This window comes from Octopus sinensis, linkage group LG4 (genome assembly GCF_006345805.1).
Source record: "Octopus sinensis linkage group LG4, ASM634580v1, whole genome shotgun sequence".
In the NCBI taxonomy this organism is placed as follows: Eukaryota; Metazoa; Mollusca; class Cephalopoda; order Octopoda; family Octopodidae; genus Octopus; species Octopus sinensis.
The window spans coordinates 90,639,660-90,658,871 of NC_043000.1; the positions used below are offsets into that span (position 1 = coordinate 90,639,660).

A 19,212-nucleotide genomic window follows, 5' to 3' on the forward strand; every position below is an offset into this window, starting at 1 on the left:
TTCCTGTTTCTGTTGTACCTGTATTTCAAAGGGCCGGCCTTGTCACGCTGAATATCCCCGAGAACTACGTTAAGGGTACACGTGTCTGTGGAGTGTTCAGCCACTTACACGTTAATTTCACGAGCAGGCTGTTCCGTTGATCGGATCAACCGGAACCCTCGTCGTCGTAACCGACGGAGTGCTTCCATTGCTATATTTATATTGCTATATTTCGTGATGCCAAATAAACACACGCACAATGTATTTGTTCTTTACATCAGATTTATTATTGTTCTTATTTTATATCCTTTGTCTGGAAATCTTTCGTCACACGTCCTGTGACCTCTTCAGCGATCCTCCATCCCACGTGTTTCTTCCTGGTCTGTTTAGTCCATTCTCTATGTAGCATATGTAAATATTTAGCAGAAAAGCAGAAAAATCAGAGAGGCATAAATTTCCCATGTAGTTCATACTTTGATTGTATTTATCATCCGCTTCATTATTATAAACGCCACCAAATGTTTTTTCACGTAATAGTGATGCATAATGAATTTTATTAATTTAAGTCAAGTAAATGTAAAAGTTATGTTTACCCAAATAATCAAGAATGGTATGTTATTTTTCAACCGATTATATACAGTCAATCCAAGTTGGATTTACGGCCTGTTAGAGTTTCATGATGTGTTATTAACCGAGCTCTTAACTACAGATGATTTATTCTTTGATGGTTATACAACAATTCTCTATGACTGAGAGACCTTCGGGTGAAACCAAAAATATTTTTTCACATTCACAGTTATGAATTAAAATACAGACACACATTAAAAATAAGAACGCAGTAAAAACAGAACGCAAACCATGGATATCTATACACATTAATTATGTTTGGTCACCAAAAGTTACATAGTAACTCAAGGATGAAGAGTTTCGTGAATGGCACTTACCAAACTATAAATATTTTTGAGCCTTGAATCACTTTGTAACTTCTCCCAGTTAAAAATGTAAGTACACACATACACACACATACACATATATAGTGTAGATCCAAATACAACACAGAAAGAACAAGTTTTAACAAATACGCAAGTGGTTTTATGCTTTAATGGAAAGAGAAAATGTCATAAAGTTTCGGATGTTAGTCCTTCATCAGAAGAGAGAATCAAAGTGGGAGTGGGAAAGAAGGACAGACAGCAAAGAAAAGCAGCAGAAATGTTAGAAACCAAGTGCAAATACTCTTCTAAAGTGGGTGTATTTAAAAGAGGAAGTAAAGGATAGGTGTCTATATGCAAACATAAAAATACATTTGTGTCTAGAAGCAGGCGTAAGTGTGTTTTAATGTGTGTGTATATATGTGTATGTGGAGGCGCGTGGCTTAGTGGTTAGGGTTTCAGCATCATGATCATAAGATTGTGGTTTCGATTCCTGGACCGGGCGACGCGTTGTGTTCTTGAGCAAAACACTTAATTTCACGTTGCTGCAGTCCACTCAGCAGGCAAAAAGGAGTAACGCTGCCATGGACTGACGTCCCGTCCAGCTGGGGAACACATACGCCATTGAAACCGGGAAACCGGGCCCATGAGCTTGGCTAGGCTTTAAAAAGGGCGCATTAATTTTTTTATATGTGTAGAGATGTGAATGTTTTGAAGCATAGTGGCCCAGGATAGTGGAGGTATTGAGTATTAAGTATGTGTGTGTGTATGTGAGTGTGTGTATGTGTGTGTATGTGTGTCTATGTGTGTGTGTGTATGTGTGTGTATGTGTGAGTGTGTGTGTGTGTGTGTGTGTGTGTGTGTGTATGCGTGTAATCGTTTGGTGGGTGGTGAGAAAGCAAGTATGTAAATTATTGAGAGCGGGCGCTAGTGTGAGAGAAAATATTACTCGGGACGAAATGGAATTGTAAAAGCAATATGGTAAGTGTGATAGACGTGTGTGTGTGCATGTCTGTGTGAATGAGAGAGAGAGAGAGAGAGAGAGAGAGAGAGAGAGAGTGTGTGTGAGAAAATGTGTGTGTATATGTGTGTGTACGTGGGTATTAGAAAATTACATATGAGTATGAATTTTTTTAACATAGAAGAAAGATCTAAATTAAAATGTGAAAAGAAGAAAAACAAAAAAAAAGGATGAATTCTATGAAGAGAAGAAAAGAAAGTGACAAAAAAATTATAAAAACACTGTAAAAGGCCCGAAAACTTTGATAGAGATTCAAAGTATTGTAATAAACTGGTAAAATCCACTGAGAAGAGACAACCGTGACGGGAGGCTGATAAAGTTCACGGAGAAGAAATAACTGTTTTGAACAGGTTTAAAGCGGGAAATGACACCTGTAGAGCAAAAATATTTTGGACGCTCGTGGTATAAAAAAATATGGCGATGTATGTAGAATTTTTTTGGAGGAAGTAGAATGGAGAATAATGGGAAGGAGGCAGCAAGATAAGCATCTGTGTGTAATTGTGTGTTTTGTGTGTGTGTGTGTGTGTGTGTGTCTGCTGGCAAGTTAACGAATAAATAACGTTGAAGTAAAGGTGACAAACGATTTGCAGCTGTTAACCAATGCAGGGGTGGAAAAGTGAGGCAGAATGTATGTTATGTGTGTGTGTGCGATTGTGTGTGAATGTGTGTGTGTATGGTGAGTATACCTCTGCATACCGGTGTGTGTATAAATGCGTGTATATGGGTGTATAAGTGGAGAGTGGAGAACGTAGATATGGGAGGGCCAGTGTGTATACGTGTATGCGTGTGCACGTATAAAAAGGGTGGCTTAATGTGGGCGTGTGTTTACCCACGTGCTGATGTGTGTGTGTAGGTGTCACAGACAAAATAGTGGGCGAATAAATGTATGTATACGTACGTGTGCGTGAGTTTGCATGATGATATGTGTGCATGTGTGTGCGTGTGTGAGCGTTCGAATGTGCATCTGTATGTCAAGAAGACAAGATGACAGAAGAAAAGAAATGTGTGTATATGTGTTTATGTGTGCGTGTAAGCGAACTGCGTGATTGCATGGGGGAAGGATGGTCTAAGAAGGATGTTTATATGTGGAAGATGTGTTAGTGTGAGGAGCAAGAAGAGAGTTGTGGAAGAGTACGTGGCTCGATGCTGGGTGGGAAAGAGAAGGAGTAGCAAGAGGAAGAGTTATGTAGTTCTGAAGCAGGTGGGAAGAAAAGGCAGACTAAAAATACTGAGTTGGTAAATTAAGACCGAAATGCATATACGTTTGAAGAAAGTGAACTCCCGATTCCCCTGAAAAGTGAATGGTCGGACAACTAGTACTGTTGGCCAAGCCGTTAACCGAGAGATGTCATATGGTATGGTCGGCGGAGCGGCAATGTCGAGAGACATGCGACTTGTTGACAAATCTGATATTCCTGTGGTGCTCTGCAAACCTGTCGGACAGTCGGCGACCAGTTTGCTCCATGTTGATCAAATTGCAGAAGGAACATTGGAGCGCATATATGAGGTTGTTAGTGGCATATCAAAAAGTGTCCAAAATAGGGACGATGCGGTGGTTGTGTCCGGTGCAGGTGATGCTGTTGTAAAGGAAGGCTAGCTGATCGAACAAAACATCTGGTCAACACACCTGCAATACATTAAGTTTCTATTTTTGTTTGATTCGAAACTTCAAAACGATTTAAAATTTCAAAAGAGTTGTAGATTTAATAATCGATATATTAAGCAAGCCACGAGTTACGAACCACGGGGAAAGACATGAGCAACTTGAGCTAATGAGGAAGCTCGGTCTCTTAGAAGTGTATGCACAGTCTTTCTCAAATTACGCCTCACGACCCTAGGAAAACATTATAATGTATGTCCGTAGAAAAGATGGGATAATCATAGATGGGATGCTTTTGGCCATACATATATCATATATCATGTGAGTGTGTATGAGTGGTGTGTGTACATGTGCATCTGGGTGTATGTGTGTATATATGCATATTTTAATATATATATATGTGTGTGTGTGTATATATGTGTGTATGTGTGTGTTACGTGAACAGGGTTAATGTGGAACTACACTACTATTCCTCTTCCGATAATGGCTATGGGAATGATGTCGATTGAGATTATGACAATGGTAATGGTAATGTGGTAGATGCAAATAAACATACAGGTACTACTACTACTACTACTACTACTACTACTACTACTACTACTACTACTACTACTACTACTACTATAAATTTTGATAATGACGATGATGATGTCCATTATGAGGTTTCTAAAATATTATAGTTTATATTTAACCAAAACGTAAGAAATTAAGTTAAAAAAACCGCCTAGTAAATGAAAACAAATTTTTCTCTGTTTTGGCATGCTGCTAATATTGCTGTTGATAATATAGCGTATTGTTATTTTTGTTGCGATTGCTATTGTTGCTTTTGAATCGATCTAGCGATACTATTTCTCTTGTTGTTGTTGTTGTTTATCGTATTGTTGTTGTTTTTTTAATTCAGAACCCATATATTAACCAGCTGCCTTTTACAATATCGAATTCTATTCTTAAACAATAATGAAAACTGATGAAATCACAGGGGTGAAACTCATTGACTATGGTGGTGGTGTGAGTGAGAATAGTGGCACTGGTGCTGCTGCTAGTAGTGCAGGTAACAGTAATGATAGTGACATTAGTGATAATGCTGTTGTTGTTGTTAGTGGGGATAGTAATGTTGATGTTGGTGGTGGAAAGGGTGGTGAAAGCGGTATTAATGGTGTTGGTGATAATGGTCTTAATATTGGTTGGTACTAATGTCCGCAGGGATACGAGGTTTGAACGAGGTTTCAAAATATATCTGGGCTTTTGTGTACTGGCGTGGAGGTGCAATGGCCCAGTGGTTAAGGCAGCGGGTTCGCGGTCGGAGGATCTCGGTTTCGATTCCCAGTCCGAGCATGTCTGATGCAGAAGTTGCTATTTAGCGATTCTTTATTCTTTTGCTTGTTTCAGTCACTTGACTGCGGCCATGCCGGAGCACCACCTTGAAGGGTTCTAGTCAAATAAATCGACCCAAGGACTTATTTTTTAAAGCCTTGTACTTATCCCATAGTTCTCTTTCGTCGAACTGCTAGAATACGGCGACGTAAACACACCAGCACCGATTGTTAGGCGGTGATGAGGGACAAACACAGACACAAAGACACACACACATACACACACACACATATATATAATACATAGACACACATTTATGTATGTATGTATTATGTATGTATGTATGTATGTATGTATGTATGTATGTATTTATGTATGTATGTATGCATGTATGTATGTATGTATATATGTATGTATGTATGTATGTATGTATGTATGTATATATATATATATATATATATATATATATATATATATAAAGTTAATCCAAACAAAAAAACACAGAAAAAAGAGAGAAAAAAACACAGCAACGCAGGACGTGGAACAATTAAAGTATTATTGACGCTCAGGAAAGAAGGGAAGGAGGGTTTAACGTTTCGAGCGGAGCTCTTCGTCGGAAACAAGGAGAAGGAAAGATCCCAAGAAGGGAGACAGAGGAAAAAATATTTGAGCTGGTGGTGCTCAAGAGATCACACACACACACACCACACACACACACACACACACCACACACACACACACACACACACACACACACACACACACACACATATATATATATATAATATATATATATATATATATATATAAAGTTAATCCAAACAAAAAAACACAGAAAAAAGAGAGAAAAAAACACAGCAACGCAGGACGTGGAACAATTAAAGTATTATTGACGCTCAGGAAAGAAGGGAAGGAGGGTTTAACGTTTCGAGCGGAGCTCTTCGTCGGAAACAAGGAGAAGGAAAGATCCCAAGAAGGGAAGACAGAGGAAAAAATATTTGAGCTGGTGGTGCTCAAGAGATCACACACACACACACACACACACACACACACACACACACACACACACACACACACACACACACACACACACATATATATATATATATATACACGCGGGTGGGAAGGGGCTGTTGACACAATCGTTTCATTCACAAATTGAATTCGGTGATACCAGTTGCGGATTCTAGCTCGCTCTGATACTGAGTTGAGTTGGTGCCTTCTGGTATCTCAAAATTCAATATATAATCATTTATGATTATAGTATTCTACGCTGAAGAGAAAAGAAGTTTCGGTAAGATAGAATTATTTATTATTTATTTAATATTTAATATTTAGTTCTTATGCTTTCCTAAAAACTTGATTTCGAAACGTACGTCCGTGGATAACTAAAAAAATGTATGATAGATTGCAGTCAATTCATTCTCTCTTACCTGTTTGTGTCTGCCTTCCAAATGCTGTTTTTACTGAGATCTCCCTTTTTAGTAGAAGAAATAGCTATAACCCTTTGACTGCTATTTCTAATTCGGTATGTGGTAAGGCAACTCGTTGCTAAACCCTTATTGCTTAGTATTACTTAAATTTTCCTCGAATGAGGCTTTTACATGCCGAAGACTACTTGGTGTTTGTGTAATTGATAATTTTTCCAAATTAATTAATTTCACCCTTCATTATTACGGATAACCATATTTTATCTCAGTAGATGACCACAGCATCTTGTTTTGGCTACACGCGGGTGGGAAGGGGCTGTTGACACAATCGTTTCATTCACAAATTGAATTCGGTGATACCAGTTGCGGATTCTAGCTCGCTCTGATACTGAGTTGAGTTGGTGCCTTCTGGTATCTCAAAATTCAATATATAATCATTTATGATTATAGTATTCTACGCTGAAGAGAAAAGAAGTTTCGGTAAGATAGAATTATTTATTATTTATTTAATATTTAATATTTAGTTCTTATGCTTTCCTAAAAACTTGATTTCGAAACGTACGTCCGTGGATAACTAAAAAAATGTATGATAGATTGCAGTCAATTCATTCTCTCTTACCTGTTTGTGTCTGCCTTCCAAATGCTGTTTTTACTGAGATCTCCCTTTTTAGTAGAAGAAATAGCTATAACCCTTTGACTGCTATTTCTAAATTCGGTATGTGGTAAGGCAACTCGTTGCTAAACCCTTATTGCTTAGTATATATATATATATATATAAATTTATATATGAGGATAAAATCGATATTTAAGTGTCGAAATTATCAAGTGGCCAGCATGAAAGAAATACCTTAGAAAGGTAAAAAAATTTTTAACAATTAAAAATGAGGGTGTCTAAAAGACACCAACATGCCGAAATAGCAGTCGAAACACTGACTATAGTACCACGTTAAATGTTCACATCGCACCATGAGGTAAAGCGGAGGGACAAAACATACAAGCAAAAATAAATGAATAATTCAAGATCCAAGGATTTCTGGTTCTGCTTTAGATAAGCTTTACCGTCATCAATTGAATATATCAAGGGTACATAAATACAGATATATATATGCACAGCAAACGATATACTTACATATACGAGCGTCGTACATACATACATATGCACGTATGGACACAGCCAGTCTGAATCGCCCGCCAAATCACCGCATAAGTACGATATGGTTAAAATAAGCACCGCAGTGAATATAATAACGAATCATATAAATTTATATATGAGGATAAAATCGATATTTAAGTGTCGAAATTATCAAGTGGCCAGCATGAAAGAAATACCTTACAAAGGTAAAAAAATTTTTAACAATTAAAAATGAGGGTGTCTAAAAGACACCAACATGCCGAAATAGCAGTCGAAACACTGACTATAGTACCACGTTAAATGTTCACATCGCACCATGAGGTGTAAGGTATTTCTTTCATGCTGGCCACTTGATAATTTCGACACTTAAATATCGATTTTATCCTCATATATAAATTTATATAATTCGTTATTATATTCACTGCGGTGCTTATTTTAACCATATCGTACTTATGCGGTGATTTGGCGGGCGATTCAGACTGGCTGTGTCCATACGTGCATATGTATGTATGTACGACGCTCGTATATGTAAGTATATCGTTTGCTGTGCATATATATATCTGTATTTATGTACCCTTGATATATTCAATTGATGACGGTAAAGCTTATCTAAAGCAGAACCAGAAATCCTTGGATCTTGAATTGTTCATTAATTTTTGCTTGTATGTTTTGTCCCTCCGCTTTACCGCATGGTGCGATGTGAACATTTAACGTGGTACTATAGTCAGTGTTTCGACTGCTATTTCGGCATGTTGGTGTCTTTTAGACACCCTCATTTTTAATTGTTATATATATATATATATATTATATATATATTATATATATATATATATATTATATATATATATATATGTATGTATATATATATATATATATATACAGGGGGAGAATTCACAAAAAACAAAGGACGAAGACAGGTGGTGTAGACAACAAACAGATGTATTAGTATAACGATCGAGAAGTGAAAAAGTCTTAAACGTTTCGAGCCTACGCTCTTCTACAGAAAAGAACACAGAAAGAAACAAGGAGAGAAAATGAAGAATGTGTAGTCTCTCTCTCTCTCTCTCTCTCTCTCTCTCTCACTATATATATATATATATATATATATAATATATATATACCTCGGGCTACTTTCAGTCTCTGTCTACCAAATCCACTCACAAGGCTTTGGTCGGTCAGAGGCTATAGTACTATAGTAGAAGACATTTGCGCGAGGTGCGACGCAGTGGAACTGAACCTGGAACTATGTGGTCGGGTCGCAAGCTTATCACCACATAGCCACACCTGCGACTATGCAGATGTATTTTTTTATATACGATTTTGATACGATTTTAGGAATCAACTATATAACCATCACTAATTACAGATTTATTGGGTGGATGAGGCAATATGATTTGATAAATTAGTTATTTATTAGTGAAATCAAATTATCACTTAATTTTGCGTTAAAAGTAACGGTCGCAATCGTAGTGTTGGTGTTAGTGGTGGTGATCAGCAGGACCCGCAGGACCAGTAGGACCGGCAGGACCGGCGTAGCCGGCGTGGGCGGCTTGGGCGGCGTGACCGACGTGACCGGCAGGGATATCTTAGCAGTCTTATAAACCCCTGGTAAAATCAATGCATTGGGCCCTGCAGTAAGCGACCGCATACAAAGATCAGAATTGTGCCCTTGGACCCATGAGACCCTTGAACAACTGTTCAGTGTGCCCATGCCTTGAGACGGCATTCGTAGTGGGGTCAGTGTCGTCGATGTCGTTGGTAAATTTTCTTGTCTAAAAAAGTTCCAAACAAGGTGAGAAGCTACTTAGTCTAAGGGATTATAAAGAAGGGAAAACAATGGAAGCACTCCGTCGGTTACGACGACGAGGGTTCCGGTTGATCCGAATCAACGGAACAGCCTGCTCGTGAAATTAACGAGTAAATGGCTGAGCACTCCACAAACACGTGTATCCTTAACGTAGTTCTCGGGGATATTCAGCGTAACACACAGAGTGACAAGGCCGGCCCTTTGAAATACAGGTACAACAGAAACAGGAAGTAAGAGTGAGAGAAAGTTGTGGTGAAAGAGTACAGCAGGGATCACCACCAACCCCTGCCGGAGCCTCGTGGAGCTTTAGGTGTTTTCGCTCAATAAACACTCACAACGCCCGGTCTGGGAATCGAAACCGCGATCCTATGACCGCGAGTCCGCTGCCCTAACCACTGGGCCATTGGATGACAGTTCCAAAGTGTAGCAGCCGAAGGAAATAAAGCTTGGACTGTAGAAAGACTCCCTTATTCATGACAGTTCAACAGCATTTAGATCAGGGGTTCTCAACCATTTTTTTATCTATGGACCCCTTTGATTACTATTTTATTCTGGTAGACCCCAATAGCCATTCGATATTTAAAAACTAGTTTTATAGAAACTTTTTTCAAAATTCCTATTTTGTTTTTCACACATTCACTTGTGTAAGTTGAACTATGTGAAATGTTGGAGAAAGAAACCGAGCTATTTCTTGCTATACTATTTTGCTACGTGGAACCCCATCGTCATTTGATATTTAAAAACAAGTTTTATTGAAGCTTCTTTCAAAATTCCTATTTTGTTTATCAACATTAATTTGTGTAGTTTGAACTATGTAAAATGTTAGAGAAAGAACCCTAGCAATTTATCGCAATACATACCAATGCATGCATTTAAAGCAAATTTTTTTTCTGGGGCTCTTAAAATACTATTGTGGATCCCCAATTTACTATTTTGCTATATGGACTCCCAAAAATCATATATGGACCCACAGGGGCCATATGGATCTCAGTAGTACAGTTGTGGCAGTTAATTGAACCATTTAATTGAAATGTAGCCTCAACAATCCACATAACTTTTATTGGAAAGTGAGTATCTTCGAAGCCTTTTGTCAAGCACCATTCACAGTACTCCCGTTTTCTGTCCGGATAATCTTCATTGATAGCACTGCTTCAAAATGTGATTGACAGACGTAAATGAAATACCTGTATCACTGCTCCCTTCTCGCACAGATTTTCTCGGATTTTCGTGAAAATTTTCCAGTATCTTTTCTTGCTTCCTGAGGCTAATTGATGTCCCTGGTCTTCCTGGACGGGTCCTTTGTAAATTCTACAGTTCCATCAGATTTAAATTTATTCTTGATTCCATAGATGGTTATCCATCCAGGTGGATATGATTGACACTCTCTTCTATACTGTGTTTGGACTCCAATTGCATATTCATACTTTTAGTAGCATTGTAAGATGAATTTCCTTTGTTTAGAGCTAAGTCTTGATGCCATTATTAATTCTGATGGGTGAAATCTGAAAAGAAACGAAGATTTAGGTTATCTGCTGTAGAAGGAAATGTGTATGCATTTTTTGGGGCCACCCTGTATATCATGTATATCTATATGCATCTCTCTGTCTATCTGTCTGTCTGTCTGTCTGTCTGTCTGTCTGTCTCTGTCTCTGTCTGTCTGTCTGTCTCTCTCTCCCTCTCTCTCTCTCTCTCTCTCTATATATATATATATATATATATATTTTATATAAATTAAATTAGAGATAAAACCACTATTAGGCAAATCAAACAGTGAAAAACATAAACCAAAACATAGAAATAAAAATAATTAATATAATATACAAAATATATAAAATATAAAATTCAAAATTTAAATTATTTAAATTTAAAGTTAAAAATTTAAATTATTAATTTATATTTATATATATATATATATATATATATAATATATATATATATATAATATATATATATATATATATATATATATATGATTGATTGATTCTAGTTTCAGCTCACGAGCTGTGGCCATGCTGGGGCACCGCCATTTATATATTTATTTTTATTTTTATTTTTTAAATTTTTTTAATTTATTTTTTTATTTAAAAAAATTTATTAAATATATATAACTATCTAAAAGTATTATAAAGTTTAATATAAGATAAAAAATAATAAATATAAATACATAATTCAAAGGTATATATATATATATAAATCAAAGGTAGAACAGAAAGAACACAACAAACGAAGACCGTCAAAACACAACATGCGGAAAACAGGACTATAGCACGACAACGGCAAACAGGACAAAACAAGAACACGGATCATTCACAGTAAATTACCTCTTCAATCAGAGTCTAGAATGTCTTCGTTGCTTCGCTCACTTATCTCCGATACTACTCGAAACCGGCTGGGCCAGGGACTTAAGCTAAAAGCATTAAACATCTGGGAAAGGCAAATGAATGTACATATATGAAAACAAATAAATAAACAACAGAAAGGGTCTTTCAACTCTTAGGACGAACGTAACATATGAAATAGAATTATACATATACAATGGACAAACGCCTTTCGGCTATAAAACAAAAAGAATATAAAAAAGGAAATTACAACAAAGATAAAACAAAACAGATAGGGCCTTTCGACTATCAGACATGTGTAGTAATCAATATACACACAGTAAATCCCCCACCCATAAAACGAAGGACAAACACAAGAAAAAAAAAACAACAACGCGAGGATGTGGTACAGGCAAAGTATTAGTAGACGCTCAAGAAAGGAAAGAAATGTGGTTTTATGTTTCGAGCAAAGCTCTCCGTCGTAAACAGGAGACGGAGGAAAGTCTAAGAGAAACGGAAGACGGATGAAACAATCGCCAACGATTCACGTGTGGTTACATTTTAAACAGGAGACGGAGGAAAGTCTAAGAGAAAAGGAAGACGGATGAAAAAATCGCCAACGATTCACGTGTGGTTACATTTTGAATATATATATATATATATATAAAATGTAACCACACGTGAATCGTTGCAAATCGTTTTGCAAATTACTCAGACTTTCCTCCGTCTCCTGTTTACGACGAAGATATATATATATATATATATCACCGTGATCACCGTGACCGACCAGGCTCTCAGATGTTGCTACACATCGCTGGTCACAATGCGCTTCACATTGTTTTAGCCTTGAAATGACGCCACCCCTCTGGCTAAGCGAGAAGGCCTATATATATATATATATATATATACCAGTCGTTATCTTCGAACGAATGTGATATAGTTAAATATACCATGCTTTCACTAATTGTTTTGATATGATTATGTAGTCGCTAGCAGACACATCTAAGCGCAGGCATGGTTGTGTGCTTAAAAAGCTACTTTACAACCACATGGATTCGGGTTCTGTCCCTCTGCATGGCATTTTGAGCAAGTGCCTTCTAACTTTAGCTTCCGACCGACCAATGCCTTGTAAATGAACTTCGTTGACGGAAACTGTGTGGAAGCCCGTCGTATATGTGTCTATGAGTGTGTGTCTATGTGCTTTGTGTCTGTGTTTGTTACCGCTCCATCGCTTGACAATCGGTCTTGGTTTGTGTGAAAAACCACCGATAGAATACGTAACAAACTTAACAAGAAAAAAAAAGAAAGAAAGAAAAAAAAACAAAAGCATAAGTACTGAGGTCGATTTGGACGGCTAAAGTATTCAAGCAAGTGTCCCAACATGGCTGCAGTCTGATGACTAAAAAAAAAAAAAGATACCATGCTTTATTGTTTTTACAAAGATGGCGGTAGGACAGTTGTTGAGGGTTTTCATCTGTTATATTGATTAAGTGAATAATCCTTAAAAAAAAAACAACAAAGAAAACTCGCCTTGCTGCCGCCTTAATTGCCATCGATATGACAGAGTTGGTCCTATTTACGCCCCGCCTTTGCCTCCTAACATTGTGTCTAGTTTCATGAAACTCTTATATAAAGACATCATACACATATACGAGTAATCTGTCTGTTTCGCTCTCACTTTCAGCCATTTTATCTCTCATCATTTCTGTCTTCGTCTCTTTCTATATTTCTCTCTGTCTCTCTACACGTGTGAGTGTGTTTGTGCGCGCGCGCGCGCATGTGTGTGTGTGTGTGCGTGCGTGTGTGTGTATGTGTGTTGTAAACCCTTTCAGAGTTATGAAATATTATTAAACAGTAGGAATCATTGTTATTAAAACAGTAGGAGCAACCAAGTAATAACGGTCTGTAGGGAAATGATGAAATTGTATCCTAGGGATGATAAACTGCTCTCCATGTTATAGGCATAATGAGACATAGTGATAAACATATCAAACCGAAACAAAAACAAACAAATAAGTAAAAAGAATGAAAATGAAAACATGAATATAACATAGTAAATATATCAAACCCCTCAAAAACATCGAAAAAAAGGCAAAAATTATTAAATAACAATGTGTATGTAATTAAAAATATTAGAGATATCGAGGGGACCGGACGATTCAGAAATCGGACTGACGTAGTAGTAGTGGTAGTAGTAGTAGTAGTAGTAGTAGTAGTAGTAGTAGTAGTAGTAGTAGTAGTAGTAGTGGTGGTGGTGGTGGTGGTGGTAGTTGTAGTAGTAGTAGTTGTAGTAATAGTGGGTGGTGGTGGAAGTGTTAGTTGTAGCGGTGATGGTAGTGGCAGCGGTAGTGATGGCGGTGGCAGCGGTAGCAGCATTTCTTGTAGTAGTGACAGTAGTTATGACGGGACTGGCGGAAGTAATAGTGTTGTTGTGTGACAAATAAATGAATTCTTCTTCTTCTTCTTCTTCTTCTTCTTCTTCTTCTTCTTCTTCTTCTTCTTCTTCTTCTTCTTCTTCTTCTTCTTCTTCTTCTTCTTCTTCTTCTTCTTCTTCTTCTTCTTCTTCTTCTTCTTCTTCTTCTTCTTCTATGTGACTTTTGCTTTGTATTTGCAAAAGTTGACTCCTCGTCCCACTTAGAGACCTCAAGAGACATGTCGGAAGTTCATGTTGGTGTTATGACTAGGGTATCAGATATTTGCTTTTGCACATAGTATTGTTCTCGAGTGTGCTTAAGAAAGCATAAGAAAATTATAAGTTTGTTTTAGAATTTGAGATTACGTAGTATCTTACGTAGGATATGGGCAATTCCCACGAGCACTATCTTCTGAATTTCTGCCATTTTGGGGTTTCCTGGTATCTGAGCTAAGTAGCAATCAACCCCTTTTAGTATTATTCCTCGGGTACTTATGACAACAGGTATTGTTTTAGTCTTGAGGTTCCTCATTTTGCCAATTTCTCTTTCAAGATCTTTATACTTGCTTAGTTTTTGGTAGGTCTTGACAGATACATTTATATCGATTGGGACTGTCATATCAATGAGGAGGCATGATTTTTGCCTGAAGTCTTCCAATATAATGGCTTGTCCTATTCACATCTATCTTCCTGTCAGTTTGAGCGGTGAATTTCTGGGAGGCGGGGAGGGGATGTGATCTTTCCCAAGCACTGGAGGTGGTTTGTGTTCCCTCCAGTTTTTATCATGGGGCAGGTCCAGGTTTTGCAAATTACTCAGTGCTGCTCTGTCATGCCTTTTGAGATACTCTGTAGGCGCCAGAAGACTGCACATGGAGACAACATGATCAATGGTTTGATTTTGTTGTTTACATACACATGTTGGGCTACTGCCGTTCTTTAATATGTTGGTCTAGTAGTTCCTTGTAGATATGCATTGATCTTGGGCTTCTATGATAAACCCTTCTGTTTCTGTTTTAAGCCAGAAGACTCTAACAATTGATGGGTAATAGCTTTATCAACATCCTTAAGCAACAACCCCTCAGTGGCGGGGAAGTTCAGGCCTGAAAACAGAGACTGAAGGTTTCATATTGGCAACACACGGTTGTTCCCTCGATCAACCAGGCAGGTATTTGCTCTGGTTTTGGGTGACATAAGTTATGGATGCAGCAAGATTTTGGTGTTATTCTGTCAAACAGTTCAGGCAGAAGTTAGGTCTCCGGTCCAGTCTTGGGGTTCTCCACTTGCGAGACTTTCTAAGAACATATCTTAGCTCTTCTACTCCTATTGCCTCCTATTTCTGCTTTTCAACTTCATCCAATCTCACTTTCCCACGTTCTATCCAATGAGCTATCAGCGTTATGCTCTCTTTTTGTTGCTCCATGTCTTCTTCCACTACGCTTCCGTTTCCTCAATCTTAGGTTGCTCCTTTACTTCTATCTTGTTTTCGCCAATTTCCCTGTAAACTTTTTCTGCATCTCTCTTGAATACCTTGTTTTATCGATGAAATTTGATTCTTTTGCTATATCTACTGAGCCGTTGGGCTTTCAGTCGTATTCGTTGTTTCACTAGTTCCTACGTTGCAGGGATGTTTATATCTTTGATTTTATATTTTTGATTGATTTTTCGAGCTTGTTTCGTCTTAACATTTATTTCTCTAGCAAGTTCATCGAGAACTTATACATCCACTCGCAAATATTCGATCTCTTTTTTATTGCTACTTTCCACTTGAAAGGTCTATTGACATGGTTGGTCTTTTTCTCTGTCGTCCTTATACCTAATTGAGAGGTTACAACTTTAGCAGTGGAATAGATGAGGTTATTTAAGGTTGTCAGGTAATTTTCTTTATTTCTTAAGATCTGTCTAAGAGCAATATTATATATCATGATTAAGTTATTTCTTATGTTGTTTGAGAGCTTTGGTAGCGGTTCTCTATTGATCATGTCAGTAAACTCAGTCTTGCTGAGTTCTCTCATAATATCTTCTTTTGATTCTATGATCTCTTTATTATTCACCTCAAATTCTGTGTCATATCTATTCTGGTATTCTTGAGGTAGGTCTACTTTCTCCTCTTTTTCTGCATAACTGTTCTTCGCTATTCTTTTTTCAGCTTCCTCGTTGGGATGCCCTGTTCGTACACTGGGTTCTGTGCATCTTATTCCATCTGCATTATTGCTGTTTTCATTTGGTCTACAATGGGATATTTGTGTCCTAATTTTGCTAATTTTAGCGTTGGTTAACCTTTTATTCTTAATGATGTTTCTACGTACATTATTTAATTTATTTGCGTCTATCTATCTGCGTATTTCGTTGCTTACTAAGCTTCTCTATGAAGTGTATGTCTGCACACTGAGGTTATTCTTCGGGTTTAGTTGGGCTGTATAGAAAGCTTTCGACACATCTCTATAATCCTCTCTAATCCGTTTTATGCGTTTTGCATTAAGTGGTGTTTTTGGTGGTGTCACTACAAGTATAGAGTTAGGTTTATCCTGGTTCTTGCTACCTGGTAGTTCGTCTTTTTGCAAGTTTGTTTCAGCAGCAGATTTCTCTATGCCAGTCTGGTTCACCACTGGGTAACGCGGTCTTTGTCCCGGGCGATGACCGAACTGGCATGAGTTTTGGCTTGTCGACGGTAACAATAGAAGACGGGTCGGTTTGTTCAAGGTTGACTTTTTCACATGACACCGTTTCCCTGTTTTTCGAATGGATATATTAATCGTATCGTAGGCTGATAGATCGAAAATCGCCTCTATTTTTGCGTAGCTATATTTCTGGGCGTAACTGTTTGGTGATGTTTTAAACTAAATGACTAATTTGCTCCTTGTTATATTTCTTTCGTGGGAAGTCGCTTTGTTTTGTTTGGTACGGCATCGCTCGTGACACGTGCTTGTCTTTTATTTTCTGTGTGTGTACGTGTGTGTTGTGTAGGCATTATTTATTTGCTTGTAAATATTAGCATGTGTACATGGATGCATGGACAGTTGCATGTATAGGTAATTATTCAATTTACATATTTACTGAGTAATTAGTGTGTTTTACCAGGGTTCCTGGTGCTGGTTTCGACGTCTTTCGTGTGTCACACTGAGATATATCGCGCATTTAAGAAGGAAACTACACTGTATGTAACAAAAATATTTCCGAATTTTAGTTCCTTTTTCTTAACAGGACTTTCCCCATAGTTATATCTCGAAGTTTTCCTTTCATTGCACCGATGTTATTGGATTAAATTTATTTTGTGGAGAGAGCTTCTGAGAGTACGTCCGTGTTGTTATTTAGCCCAGAGCTTATTGTTGTTGTTGTTGTTGTTGTTGTTATTATTATTATTATTATTATTATTATTATTATTATTTGTAGTAATAGTAGTATTAATAATGTTAGTGCAGGTGGTAGTAGTATTTAGCGAGATGAAAATGTGAAGGTTTGAGTCAGTGGAGGAGATGAAAAACAAAAAAAAACAAAAACAAAAAAAAAACGAAGAGCTATCGGAATCCTCTGTTGAGTAATTTGATGTCAGCTTATTAACATAAAATTAATTTGTAATTTGGGCTGTGACCAAAACAACAACAGCAATGGCAAGAATAAATATAATAACAGATAAATATTAGCAACATATATTTGTAAAGTGTTCGCTTATCTCGCATAAAAATTTTATTAAAATTCTAATGAAAAATATGTATAAGAATCACTTTGTATTAATGAAATTCGAAGGGAAAATTTACAAGGGAAGGAAAAATATAGTCGATATTTCTTTGTCATATTAAATAAAAAGAGAGGAAATAAAATAATAAAGAAAGAAAAAATTGCAATTCTAAGTTCAATAACTCGAAAGTAGAAGGAAGGCATGGAGATATGAAATGTTGAGAAGGAAGATGATTTTTATGGGCGTGGTTGAGAAATATGTGGAAATTTAATCTAAAGAGGGAGAGGAATTAGTGCAACGAAGCAGGAAACAGAAAGAGAGAAAGCAAGAGAGAATTTACATTTTATATATATATATATATATATATATATATATATATATATATATATATATATATATATATATATATATATATATGCGTGTGTGTGTGTATGCGTGTGTGTATGTGTGCGTGTGTGTGTGTTATAAAATAAGGATAGAGAAAAGTCAAGAAAGGGAAGACAAGAGAAAATAAGGCTAACTCTTATGTAACGAAGAACAGAAATGACAAAGGCTGAAACGAAATTTTAATGCATAAAAGAAATAATAATAATGGTTTCAAATTTTGGCACAAGGCCAGCAGTTTTTGTAAGAGGTGTTAGTAGATATCGAATCTACTACTAGGCTGAGATTATATTTTCTTGAACCCGGAGGGATAGAAGGCAAGCTTGACTTTGCCGGGATTTGATCTCAGAAAATAAAGAACTAGAAGAAATGCTGCTAAGTATTTCGTCTGACGCGCTTATCATTTTGTCAGTTCACCGTCGTGATAATTTAATATTTTGGCACAAGACCAACAATTTCGAAGGAAATAGGTAAGTCGATTACATCGACCCCAGTGCTCGACTAGCACTTATTTTATCGACTCCGAAAAGATAAAAGGCAAAATCGTTCTCGGCGGGATTTGAACTCAGAACGTGATGATAGGTGAAATGCCTCTAAGCATTCTTCCCGGCATGCTAACGATTTTGCCAGTTCACCGCCTTTCGTTGTTTTAATAATTATCCTTTCTACTATAGGCAAAAGGCCTGAAATTTTGCGAGAAGTGGCAAGTGGGTTACGTCAATCCTAGTGTTCAGCTGATATTTATTTAATCAACCTGGCTTGGTATGTCAAGGTGAATAGCCTGGCTTGGTATGTCAAGGTGAGTAAAGAAGAAATGACTGAAACAGTGAAAATGCAGGGAACATTAAAAATGAACGAAGCCGTAGATCCAACACAATTTAAGAAAGACCAGAGAAAGCAGATGAAGAAAATTTGGCAGGACAAAAAGTGCACGGTCAGTTCTTGAAGAATAAAGATGAGATTGATTGGAATAGAACCTGGCAATGGCTGCAGAAAGGTGACTTAAAAGAACCCACTGAGGTATTACTGTGCAGCGCTCAAGAACAAGCTCTCAGAACAAACTACTCCAAATATCACACTGATAAAAGCACTGATCCGCCACAGTGTAGGATGTGCTCTGAGAAGGGAGAAAGTATAAACCATATTGTCAGTGAGTTCTGTAAGCTCGCACAATGGGAATACAAAAGGAGACACGACAATGTGGCCAGA

General features: G+C 37.2%; 1 long non-coding RNA gene across 1 annotated transcript; it reads left to right on the plus strand.

Moving 5' to 3' along the window:
- Window positions 1-607: 607 nt before the first annotated feature.
- On the plus strand, window positions 608-14,410 carry LOC118763255. Its single transcript, XR_004999005.1, has 3 exons — window positions 608-618; window positions 3,128-3,130; window positions 14,314-14,410. It is a non-coding gene; the product is annotated as an uncharacterized LOC118763255 (long non-coding RNA).
- Window positions 14,411-19,212: the final 4,802 nt, after the last annotated feature.